General features: G+C 42.5%; 1 non-coding gene across 1 annotated transcript; it reads left to right on the forward strand.

The window, feature by feature from the left end:
* Positions 1-8,709: 8,709 nt before the first annotated feature.
* On the forward strand, positions 8,710-8,826 carry TRNAL-CAA (transfer RNA leucine (anticodon CAA)). Its single transcript has 2 exons — positions 8,710-8,747; positions 8,781-8,826. It is a non-coding gene; the product is annotated as a tRNA-Leu (tRNA).
* The last annotated feature ends 5,093 nt before the right edge of the window (positions 8,827-13,919 follow it).

The raw sequence follows: 13,919 nt of genomic DNA on the forward strand, positions 1-13,919 counted from the left end.
CGAGAAGGCGCACTACCTTTACCGACGTGTAGAGCAGGCGACTACAATATGGATCTTTGCATGACTTAAATCCACGGAGTGCCTAATTCGTTATTCCGTTCAACCAAGCACGCACGCACAATACATACATACATACATACATACATGCATACATACATACATACATACATACATACATACATACATACATACATACATACATACATGCATGCATACATACATACATACATACATACATACATACATACATACATACATACATACATACATACATACATACATACATACATACATACATACATACATACATACATACATACATACATACATACATACATACATACATACATACATACATACATACATACATACATACATACATACATACATACATACATACATACATACATACATACATACATACATACATACATACATACATACATACATACATACATACATACATACATACATACATACATACATACATACATACATACATACATACATACATACATACATACATACATACATACATACATACCTACGTACGTACGTACGTACATACATACATACATACATACATACGTACGTACGTACGTACGTACGTACATACATACATACATACATACATACATACATACATACATACATACATACATACATACATACATACATACATACATACATACATACATACATACATACATACATACATACATACATACATACATACATACATACATACATACATACATACATACATACATACATACATACATACATACATACATACATTGATAATAACGATAATTTGCGGATTGCATGTTGTGTATTGGGTCTTAATACAAGAAGCCTCACAAACAAATAGTCGAGCTTTACTTTGGTTTCGTCACATTCTCTGCAAGTAATTGGCGTCACTGGTTGCACAGTGCTAGCTATAACTGCGAAACCACCCTCTCTCCCCTCCCATTATGTAACGTTGTGAGAGCAGAACAGAAAGTGGGCAGAGGTGGAGATGTTGCTATGCTTTTCTGCTCAGTTATATTATTCTGTAGTACAGGCTCCTACCGAAATAAAACCGACCTGCTGAAAGATGCACACTGCCAAAAAGTTTTATTAGCGTGTTTTATCACCCCTCGCATGAACTAGTAATCCCTAATACGTTTATAGAAGAGTTTGGCTTTTACTCTGCAAATTTAATCTGTATGGGCGATTTCACTGCACCTGGCATTTCGTGGCCCTCATTATCAGCGACTGGTCACGGCGCTTCGCTTTGCAGAGAGTTGCTTGAATTTTCACTAATCCCTCGACTGAAACAAATTGTATCTGACCCTACTAGGGAATCCACTACACTAGACTTGATTTTTCTAAGTGCACCACTCTTCACAAATGGCTTCAAACGTGAAGTTACCGACGGCATCTCCGACAACAAAGCAGTTCTAGTTTCTGTTCGTTCTTCAATTCCAAAGCACCTCTATGAATACACAAGAGAGAGAGATAGAGAGGCAGGGAGGTTAACCAGAGGTTGTTCCGGTTGGCTACCCTGCACGGGGGAAGGGTTAATGGGGATAAAAAAAGAAAGACATTGGAAGGGGAAGATAGAGATAAAGAGAGAAAGAGAGATGAGCACGAACAAACCTCGTACACTATAGAGCAGTAGGGGGCGGCGTTCTTAGAGTATATCGTGAAGCCCAGTAGACCGCAGGAACCTTAATAGCGCAAGGCCTTCAGAGCGGATGTTCTTTGGGAGCACTGACCTAAAGCTTTGAGTTCTGATAGTGATACTGGACCAGTCCAACTGGTCCACTACTCTGCACATCACTTGTCTCTGGGCACTATATCGCGAGCAGACACAGATACTATGTGTGTTGTTAGATATGGAGCTGTTTCCTGCGATTACTTCGAGTTCCCCAGACCACATCGGATCGCAGCACAGCTAATTGAAGATTGCAGAAGCAGGAAAGCGCATTCCAGAGAAGCGGCCGAGCAAACAAGTTTAAGGCAACAAGTTCACGTGCCAACAAGTTCGTGCGTCGCCGGGATTAGCAGGTGGGCCTCCAACAATGGAGCATGAGCACCCCCCTCCTTCTCCTCGTTGGAAGTGCATTGCCAGTCTGCGAGGCAAGACCACAGAGAGCCGCCAGGTGCGACACCGCGACACGGGCGCCTACCATTGGCTGAAAGTGGCGTCATCGGAGCGGACTCTCCCATTGGTCAAACATGACGTGACTTGCAGTGCTCGAAGGGTTTATAAGAAGCCTTCCAGAGAGACCTGAGCATGCTGGGACATGCCCTGATTCCCTGATTCACCTCTCTCGAACTTCTTGCCGCGGGCCGCAGCGTCCGAGTTGCTGCCGGCCCGTAATGACTGTACGCCTGTTACTTGTCGCTCACCCCTCTGTACATAATGTAGAATAAATCCTCCCAAGTTTTGGGCTTTCATCCGCGAAGTCCCGTCCTTCAACCCCTACATCTGGTGGCAGCGGTGGGATCAACCTTCGTCGAGAGAGATCGTAAGGAACCGGGAAGAGCGAAGAAGAGAGAGCCTTCGTCGAAAGAGGTCCGAAGAAACTGGGAGTAGCGAAGAAGGAGCGAGCCTTCGACCCAGGGAGTCCGGAGGAACCGGAAACAGCGGACAAATGAACCGGATGGCAGGGTGCTGCAACCGTAAGTGAGCGCGTGGTTTTTTTCCTTATGATTCGCCAGACTCAAAGGTTGTGTGTTCAATTTTGATAGTTCTGGGAATCGGGAGTTTGATGCATTGTGTGTTTGCACAAATTAATTAAGGAAAACAGTTTTAACCACCTGTCGGGGCAGCTGCCATGGATCTTAGAAGGTTGACGAGGTTAGACTTGTTGTTGGTGTGCGACGATTTGGGAGTTGAGGCGGACGAACGGATGGAAACGCCAGCTATCATAAAGGCGATTCAAGATAGTGGCAATGATGGCAAAAGCATTGAGCTTGCTTGGGAAGTGATACAGGAGCCACGGGAGCGTGTGCGTCGTGTACGTTTGCGAGAGCGTCGTGAGCTTAGGAGTGAGCGTCAGCGTGAAGAACGCGAGAATGAACGGAAGCAGGAGCTTCAAGAACTTACTCTTAGGTGTCAGCGTCACGAACGTGAGAATGAACGCAAACGTGAGCTTGAGCTTGAACAAAAGTATGAGAGAGAGAAGGCAGCACTGATCAAAGAGATACAGCATTGTGATCAGTTATTGGCACAGAGACAACGGCTGTCTGAGAATTCTGTAGGTAGTACAGAGCGAAAGAATGAGGAAGTGTCTAGCGGACTTTCGCCAGAAGCCGACGAAAAGAGTAGTGCCTGTGAGATTGGCTGCAGATTCTTAAGTGAAGGGAAAAGGCTAGCTGCTAACGATGCCTTAGTGGCAACAGAGGCCGTTAAAGGCCGTAGGGAGAGCGACGAGGTGCTGTGCCAACAGATGACTGTAGAGACAGCTAGGCCAGCTGCGAACAAATTGGCACAGTTACCGAGCGTGTGCGTCGCTGGTAATGTTAGCGAGGTTGCTAGCGAAGGAAAGGGTACTGTTGACGCGACAGACGCGAGCACCCATGTAGAGCCAGATCTGCGTGCAGAAGTGAAGTGCGAGCTGAGCGATGCAGTTGAGAGTAGTTCTCGGGATGGCGAGCTCCGTAGTCCACGAGAGAACAACTGCATTGTTCAGGGATCGGTGCGGCTCTCCGCCAGTCTAGATAGCCTAGATAGGGATGATTCAGTTAATCATTCGGACTGTGCGCGTGAGACAGCGATCGATACCGACGGGCTGTGTGCCGATGCACAGCGTGCGCTGGGCAATGTAGTAGAGGGCAGTTCGCAAGAGTGCGAGTTGTCTTACTCGAGTAAAGCCTGCTGCATTGTGCCAGAGTCGGTTGAGCTGTCCGCCAGTCGAGGCAGAGAGAGAGTAGATTTAAGTGAGAATCACTCAGACTGTGCGGGTAAGAGACCGATCCGGGCCGACGAAATGTGTACCGGCCAGCACGAGGCACGAGGCGACATGAAAGCGAGTGCAAAGAGAAAGCGCCGTAAAAAGAAGCGCGGTAAAGACCGAAAGTCGGTAAATAATGTAGCGCCGCCAAAAATGGCGAGAAACCCAAATGGGCAGGGCGCGAGGAGAAGAAAGGTGCGGTCGTCACTGACGATGTTGACGCATCCTAAACGTTCGAGCCACAGGTCAAAGGGGGACCGCGAAGAATGTTCTGCACGGACGCGGACAAAGGGCACGAGGCAGTTAAGCTCCTCGTCGTTCCGTAGTTCTTTTCACAGCTCAGCGTGCAGTTCGAAGAAACGCAAGGTGGCAGGACGAGACCAGGTGGGGAGTAGCGACGCGGTCAATCGAGTTCGTGTTGAAAGCGGGGCGCCAGGACGCAAATTGGCAGGAGACCGTAACGTCTTGGGGGAGCTGATAGTGAATCAGCCCTTTTGTTGTCTCTCGGCAGCCAGAGTAGCTTTGAAACTTCGCCCACCGCGGGTCAGGCTGAAAGTATGAGTCAGTCGTAAGCAATCGGGAACGGGAGGCCAAGAGCGCTTCCGTAGAAATGAAGTGTTTGTTTTTTATTTTTGAGCATCGGAAAATTTCGCGATTTGAGACTAGAGTTTCTTTCAATGTGTAAGGTTTGAGCTTTGTTTATGTTTTGGTTTGAGAAAGCTCCGAGATTTGAAAGATGCGTTTTATGTAAACATGTAGTCTCGCGAGATGCTCATTAATAAGTAGATAGGCTTTTTTTTGCGTGTGTGCGAGTAACCTGAAGGTCAAGGTTATCGTCGAAAGGCCTATGGTAACGCGCGTGTGTGTTATTTAACCTTCTTTCTTTTTAAGTGTTGAATTTTCTAAGGTTAAGCGCGTAGATTTTCAGTGAGTGCATGAGTTGCACTGAGAGGCGTTCTTAGTTCCATTAGCGCATGTCCTGTGTGGACGGAAGGAAGCAGTTTTATGACTGGGTTGCTCGTGTGTGTTGAGGGCAGCCGTATTCTGACTTCTATTATAAGTACGCGTGGAACGAGTTATTAAAAGACGCATTAGTTTAAGGGTTCTGCGGAGTGTGTAAGTCCCGCAATTTTAATTGTTCGTTTACGTCACGTGTCCTGTAGGACTTTCAGGGAAGAAACGTGAGTAAGCGTAAATGAAAAGTTTGCCTACAAAGCAAGTACGCGTTCTGGATAGTGACCACAAGGCTAGCGCGCTTGTGATTACGCACTTGTGAGCTTGACCAGATTGTTCAGTGGCACCAATACGTGCGATAAGTATGCCATTGCGATAGATTGGAAACATGCTGTTCGTGTGGTTAGGCCACTTAAGTTATGTTCGGCTGTTTTCATTTGTTGTTTGCATCGTCAACGACCCTTTTGTTTTGCAACAACAATAGTACTCTGGTCTTGTGGGCAATCGAGGAGAAATGGATAGCTGTTTGGAAGGGTGGTTGGAACTGTTTTGTCAAAATTGGGGAAATAAAAGATCAGGGTTGATTTTGACTCAGTAATAGCCTGGCGAGTCAGGGGTGAAGAGCCTGCGCTTACGCGTGGTGCAGCGCTGTGTTGTTTGGTTTGTTTGACGTATGTTCTCCAGGGTCCAGAATCCCGAGGGTTGTCAAACGAGGCTCGACCCCAGTACCCTGCAGCTTCTTTCAGCGTTCCTCATGGCCAGCGAATTGAGTTCACCGGCCATTCAGAACAACCGGGGCGAGGACGAGCTGTTAGATATGGAGCTGTTTCCTGCGATTACTTCGAGTTCCCCAGACCACATCGGATCGCAGCACAGCTAATTGAGGAATGCAGAAGCAGGAAAGCGCATTCCAGAGAAGCGGCCGAGCAAACAAGTTTAAGGCAACAAGTTCACGTGCCAACAAGTTCGTGCGTCGCCGGGATTAGCAGGTGGGCCTCCAACAATGGAGCATGAGCACCCCCCTCCTTCTCCTCGTTGGAAGTGCATTGCCAGTCTGCGAGGCAAGACCACAGAGAGCCGCCAGGTGCGACACCGCGACACGGGCGCCTACCATTGGCTGAAAGTGGCGTCATCGGAGCGGACTCTCCCATTGGTCAAACATGACGTGACTTGCAGTGCTCGAAGGGTTTATAAGAAGCCTTCCAGAGAGACCTGAGCATGCTGGGACATGCCCTGATTCCCTGATTCTCCTCTCTCGAACTTCTTGCCGCGGGCCGCAGCGTCCGAGTTGCTGCCGGCCCGTAATGACTGTACGCCTGTTACTTGTCGCTCACCCCTCTGTACATAATGTAGAATAAATCCTCCCAAGTTTTGGGCTTTCATCCGCGAAGTCCCGTCCTTCAACCCCTACAGTGTGCGTCTCATCGCTGTTGCATGTATCGCACGTGGGGCTGTTGGCCATTCCAATAAGCAAAACATATGAGTTCGCCAATGTAACGCCTAGCCACAAACGGTACAGCATGGTCTGTCTGTTTACGTCGTGGTAACCCAGGTGGCAGGTTCTCAAAGTTATGCATTTCCGGTGACATCAATGACATATAGTGTCCTACTTTGAGATCACTGTTCAAACAATTGCATTGAGCGCGTCGTGTCATTCAAGAGAAACATAGATCGACCCTGGATGACAAGGAATATAGTGCATTTGAAGGGTCGCGTTGCTAGAGTACGCCGGACATGACTTGATGATAAAGCAAAATTAAGAGCTCAGTTTCACTCGATTAAAGAGGTACTTCGTCAACGAATTGACGCAGCGGAGAACTTCTGTTTCCAGATCACTTTACCTATGTATAGTCTGAATAAAAACAACCCACGGAAGTTTTGGTGCTCGATTTCGCCAACCCAAGATAGCACCAAGAAATTTATTTTAAATGAATCGGAAATATAAGAGAACCTATTCTTATTGCCAAAGCATTCCACTACTATCTTCACTCAGTATTTACGCAGAACAATTACAAAATTCACCCTTGCTCTTCAGCAACTAACATTCTCTGTCAAATTTACAATGTTGTTATATCTCAGCTACATGTGCTGAACCTTATCTGAAATGCTTGACCCCAAGAAAAGGCTCTAGTACGGAAAACATCAATAATGTATTTCTTCATCGACATCCTCCTTGGACGAGCCAATTTCTGGCTTTAATTTTCGATAAAACATTGTCTACTTGCACGGTGCCTTCTTCATGGAAACGGGAAAGAGTCCTCCCTTTGTGCAAATCCGGGCAGAAACAATCATTTCTAAATTATACACTCATTTCACTAACTTCACATACATGCAAACTATTAGAACACATAATCTATAAGCACATTATGAACTTAATTGAGTCTAATAACATTTAGTGAAGCGCTCACCATGATTTTTATCGTGGCTTTAGCAACATAACTCAGATAATTGAATTCAAATATGATATGAGTATTGCTCTTGATTTAGGCCAACCAATTGGGTTGGCCTAAATCTAAATATGATATGAGTATTGCTCTTGATTTAGGTCATATCAAATATGATATGAGTATTGCTCTTGATTTAGGCTCTTGATTTAGATGCTTTATTCATAAATTTTTCACAAGCGTTCGATACTGTAACACACTTTAAGCTATTGCATAAACTCAAATTTATTCTTAATAACTCTTTTCTTGTAGAATGGGTCCGTAGTTTTCTTTACAATCACTCGCAGTATGTTTCTTTTAATTCATGCACTTCCTCGGACGCATCAGTATCTTCCGGTGTACCCCAGGATTCTGTCCTTAAACCCTTGCTTTTCTGGCTTTACATTAATGATACGTGTATGTCACACTCTGTTTCGGTAAAGAATCGCCTTTACGCTGACGACTGCGCTCCCTACAATGCCATTACCACGCCTAACGATCGTAACACTTTCAATAACTCATTTCCAGGTTTTTACAGATGGTGTGAGCTCTGGCAAATTAACATTATCTTCCAAAAAAACAGTTGTGATGCCCTTTCACAATCGCACTAATTGCCTGGTACGACCCGCTGTTTACCTTTGAAAGAATTCCTGAACGCTATTCATTGTTCCTTCTAACCACCTTATATGCTTTGTATTTTGGTGTTTTGCACGTGTTTTTATTACTTGTATCGTATGTTCATGTGTTTCCCCCACTCCCAAAATAAATAAATAAAATAAATAATTTTGACGAACAGCGGAAGCAACTAAAGTTAGGAAGAAGTAAAAAATGTGCAAAGCGTTTTGCAATATATGTATACACAAATCAGCATGACGTCATGTTGGCGTGCACAATGCCCGAAGGTACAATTGAATTGTTTACAATTAAATATATTCCTACCCATCAATTCATAGTTCTTCGAGAGTGTCCAAAATTGAGACAAAGCGTGAGGACCATTCTCCGGCCCTCTACCCATCTTGTTAGAGAGTAGTAAACTGACCAGATTACGCAAACTCATCATTTTTGCTTTATTTTAAACTTCAATATTATGATGTAGGGATCATTACACTTGGTCTATATACAGAAGTGTTTGGCGAGTGTTAGGACGAGAAAAGAAATCTGAGCTTGAAAGAGAAAAAGAAACTTCGTTTGATAAAATGTTCTCATCAACAAAAAACACACCAAACTTCAAATATATTAACACCTGCGATTGACCCGGACTACGCCCTTCACACGTTAGTTAGGCTGTCTGTCCCACACGAGGCAGATGTACACGATTAACGCACGTTATACTGCGACCAAGCGACGTCTCCTTTATCAAGACTGCTTGCAGAGCTAGTTGGCGTGCTGTCAGGATGGCCGAGCGGTCTAAGGCGCCAGACTCAAGGTTCGACCTTTCCTCTCATAGAGGACACGAGGCTTCTGGTCCACGAATGTGGGCGTGGGTTCGAATCCCACTTCTGACAGAAAATATTTTTGTTTCCGTTGTGAATTGGCACACGCAACTTTTTTTAGCACAAAGGAATTTCACCTCGTCGTGCCAAAACAACGTTGTCAGAAGTTCGAATCCCGCTTTAAACATTACTATCAAAATTTTATTCACTCTTTTTTTTTCTTGTCCTTTTTTGCATACAAAACTTCTAGGCTTGTTGCTTTATGAAAGGGTTCCGAGATGGATAGAGACACGTATCCCCACAGAAATACTGCCTATTACCTGATAATTTTCTGCCTTCGCGTACAACAAGAGGCTTTCAGATGTTGCGACTTTATCGGAAAGGTTGGTATTGGCGTTTTATTTTTCCATAGTTAGAATGAATCATAGATATTAGAAAACTGGAGTTACGCGCAAGCCTGGTATTATTGTTATTGATGAGGTGTCTGGAATCAATGAATTGGTATGAGAGCTGTTTAGTAAGTAGTTTATAAAACATAATTATTAGATGATAGTTGAACAAGTCCGTTACAACAAGGATGTTATTTTCACGAAGTAGTAGAGTAGCACTGGTGAAAAACCCACTGTTAGCGACAATGCGTATTGCTTGGTTTTGTAAGTGCTGAATAGACGAGATATGACAGTTATATGTGTTTCCCCAGGAAACAATGCCATAATTAATGTGACTGTGAATGAAGGAAAGTGTAATGCTAATAATGCGTCTTTAGAGAAATATATTCTTGATTTGATTAATGCTCTAATACCGAAGGTACACTTATGTTTAATGAAGTCAATGTGTTGAGAAAACTTAAGGTTAGAATCTAATTTGATGCCCAAAAATTATACACAGTCAGAGACGGGAATGGGGTAACCGTCTAGATTTCTCTCAGACAAACGAGGAAGTATTCTTTGGCTAGAATGGAAAATCATAAACTGAGTTTTTGAAGGATTCATAATTAAATGATTGGACGAACTCCAAGCAACAATATGGTCAAGCTCATTGCTTACTTTAAGAATTAAGGTTGTTAAACAATTGTCACGCATCGAGATAGTAGTATCGTCCGCGTATAGTACACAATGTGGCGACTGAAGACACGCGGGAATATCATTAATATAAATAGAGAATAGTAAGGGATCTAATATGTGTGGGGTTGAGCCTTGCGGTACACCTTGGTTAATAACTTTATTATCAGAATAAGCACCTCCAAAAGAAACTGTTTGTTCTGTATCATGTAGGTAACTTTTTAGGGGGTTTAGTACTGGACCGGTAACTTCCAGGGCTTCTAGCTTAGTAAAAGGTATGTTATAATTAATTGGATCAAAAGCTTTAGTGAAGTCCAAGAACACCGAAGCAACGAAGTTACCCGTATCAATCGAGTGACAAATGTAATCGGTTGGGGATATTAAAGCCAAGTTAGTCAAACTGCCACCGCGAAAACCAAATTGAGAAGATTGCAACAGATTAAACTTGTTTAAGTAATTATTTAGGCGCTTACAAAATACCTTCTCAATAGCTTTACTAATCGACGATAGAATAGAAATAGGACGATAGTTAAACACCTCTGTTTTATCATCTTTCTTATGTACAGGAACAATCTTAGCCCTTTTAAGCGAAGCGGGAAAAATAGCACATTTAAAGATGTTATTAATTATAATACAATGTGTATCAGAAATAAGCAGTGCAACAAGTTTTAGATGAAATACAGAAATATTATCTAAGCCAGGGCTAGTATTCTTTAGAGCTAATACCATGGAACATACCTCATCTGCAGTTACTGGAAAGAGAAAAAAAGAATGAGTGCAGCGATAAATTGGATAAGTAGTAGTTATATGACGACTGCTGTATATATTATAGAAGTAGTCACTCAAACTATTTGCTATGCTAGAAGAATCAGTATGAGTTTTATTGTTGTAGTTTATTTTATCAGCAGTATTACCGGACTTAGTAATTTCATGAATGCATTAAGAAGTTGCCATTGTTTTTTTAGGATTGTTCTTGTGTTTTGTACATTCATTTTCGTAATAATGTCGTTTAGACTTCTTTATCAAGTTATTCAGAATATTACAATAATTTTTATAGCGTGCAGCTAAGCGTACATTAAAAGGTTTGTTTTTTATCTTTTTGTATAGTTTTATTTTTTCTCATACTAGTCAGTAAACCTCTCGTTACCCAAGGGTTACCGGGAAATTTAAAATGTTTCTTGCATCTGACGGTAGTTGTCTCAGCGCGAACGGATTGTAAAAAGACGGAACAAAAATTTTCAAGAGCTTGATCGAGATCGTGCGGGGAGTTAATTAGAGACCAATCAGTATTTATTATAGTGTTAACAGAACTATCTCGGTCAAAATTGGATAAAAAGTAGCAAGGCTCGGACTGAGATATTTCGGACTGAAAGGAGACGAATATTGGGAAATGGTCTGTGATCTGAGTATCTGTGACACCTGAGTTTGGAGTTGGCGCAATGTTAGTTAGAGCATGGTCAAGAAGCGTGTTGGTACCATGACAAGAACACTTAGTCGGAGAGATAATTAATTATACCAGTCCGAAACCAGCAACGCAGTCAGTATAAGCCGTTACACTTCCGTGTCAAGTAAGTTGATGTTAATATCACCGACAATTAGGACTTGCTTATTTTCAAGATAATTTTTTTTTCAAAGCTATGGAGAGTTCACGAAGAAAATCAGGGATAGATGAAGAAGGGGAGCGGTACACACAACCAAGAATAAAGCTGTTATGATTATGAGAATTCAGCTGTAAGTCAGTTTCAATCCATACCGATTCACAGTGATTTACATTCAGAAAAAGATCAAGCCCAAGTTTATATTTAATATGAGGCAAAACAACTATAGCGGAACCACCGTATCGATCCGAAATACGATGGCAGTATTCTGCTTGGCATGGACAAAAACCGTGTAAATTGCTATCCGCATTATCAAGCCATGTTTCCGAAGCGCAAATAAATGAAAACGAATGATTAAGTAAGTCAGTAAATGCCAAATGGTATCATGGTTCTTGCGCAAACTTCGCGCATTGATATGAATAATAGATATATTAGAAGATGTAAGCAATTGTCTGACTTCGACTGGTGATAGCAAAGACTTAATGAAAAGAATTTGGGGACGTGTGTGCAATCAGTCCGTAGGACAGGAAATGTAGCAATAAGCAACGCCCGCGCAAAGATGCCAAAATAAGCCTCCGAGTTTATTCGGAAGACCCTGCTATCGGTTGATTTACGAGCTTTAATCTGGCAATTTTCAATCCATAAATACTGCCAACTGTTCTCTTCTTTCAGTGCAAAAGCCTTGCTGAATAAGCGTTTGTTGTCGACTGTGAGGTGTTCGTTAATGTAAATGGAACTATCTGTACCACCAGAAAGGCCAATCTGGGAGCATCGCAGACGAGCTTTGCGACCCTTGCGAAGAAATTCATTCTTGTCATGGGAACAAAAACGAACAATGATGTTCCTGTCCGACATCTTGCTGGCCACGCGATGAACTTAGTCAATGTCTCCAGAAGAAATTGGGCATTCAATTGCATCGGCAACCTTCTTTAAGATCGCAGAGCATTCCTCACCTGTGACGATGGAATGCCTTTAATTTCGATGTTACTCATTGTGCTGTACTGTTCCATGTCTGCGATTCTCTTTGTTAATGCTTGATTCTGAGAAGTTAGAGCTTTGTTAGTAGTTACCAGTTCATTGAATGTCGCTTTGAATGTGTCATACTGTTCAGTCATGAAACACACGATTTCAGCTAGAGAAGCAAGGTTGCCGATTCCCTTTTCGTCAAACCTCTTCCCAATCTTGGCAGCCAGACTGTCGACAAGTGTATCAAGCTTATCGTTAAGCAGCGATTCCAGATGCTCAGTTTCTTTAGCGAGTTCAGCTTTGGTGGGCATCGCAGAAAACAGATCAAAAACAAGAGACACACTTGTGAACAGCAGCCGCAACAATAGCATAGGACGCAATGAAAAGTATAAAAGCTAGCCTGCAGTAAAAATATCGGATGGTTAGAGTGCGTCCTGTTTCGTTGCAGTCGCTGCTGAGTAGTGAAGCCGGGGGCCGGGATGGTCCCCTATATATGGCTCTCCAGCCGAGCAAGCACAGGTGCCGTAGGTCCGAGTCCAGGAACGCACAGTCAACCTGCTGAGTGCGCGCAGTATACACTGCAAGCTAACAGGCGGGATGAGGCCGTATGCTGCTGCTTCAGAGGGGGAGGCACGCATTCCCCACGGATGCCTACAATATGCATCTTTGCACGACTTAAAGCCACGGAGTGCCTAATTCGTTATTCCAGTTGACCAAACGCATAGGCGCAATACATACATACATACATACATACATACATACATACATACATACATACATACATACATACATACATACATACATACATACATACATACATACATACATACATACATACATACATACATACATACATACATACATACATACATACATACATACATACATACATACATACATACATACATACATACATACATACATACATACATACATACATACATACATACATACATACATACATACATACATACATACATACATACATACATACATACATACATACATACATACATACATACATACATACATACATACATACATACATACATACATACATACATACATACATACATACATACATACATACATACATACATACATACATACATACATACATACATACATACATACATACATACATACATACATACATACATACATACATACATACATACATACATACATACATACATACATACATACATACATACATACATACATACAAAGCATTAGGACCATTCTCCGGCCCTCTCCCCATCTTGTTGGACAGTAGTAAAATGACCAGATTACACAAATTCATCGTTTTTGCTTTACATTAAACTTCAATTTTATGAGGGATCCTTACACCTATATACAGAAGTGTTTGGCGGCTGTTACGACGAGTAAAGAAACCTGAGCTTGAACGAGAAAAAGAAACTTCGTTTGATAAAATGTTTTCAACAACAAAAAAACATATCAAACTTGAAATATATTAAAACCTGCGATTGACCCGGATGACGCTCTTCGCACGTTGGTTCTGTTGTCTGTGCCACACGAG

This window comes from Dermacentor albipictus, chromosome 3 (assembly GCF_038994185.2).
Source record: "Dermacentor albipictus isolate Rhodes 1998 colony chromosome 3, USDA_Dalb.pri_finalv2, whole genome shotgun sequence".
Classification (NCBI taxonomy): Eukaryota; Metazoa; Arthropoda; class Arachnida; order Ixodida; family Ixodidae; genus Dermacentor; species Dermacentor albipictus.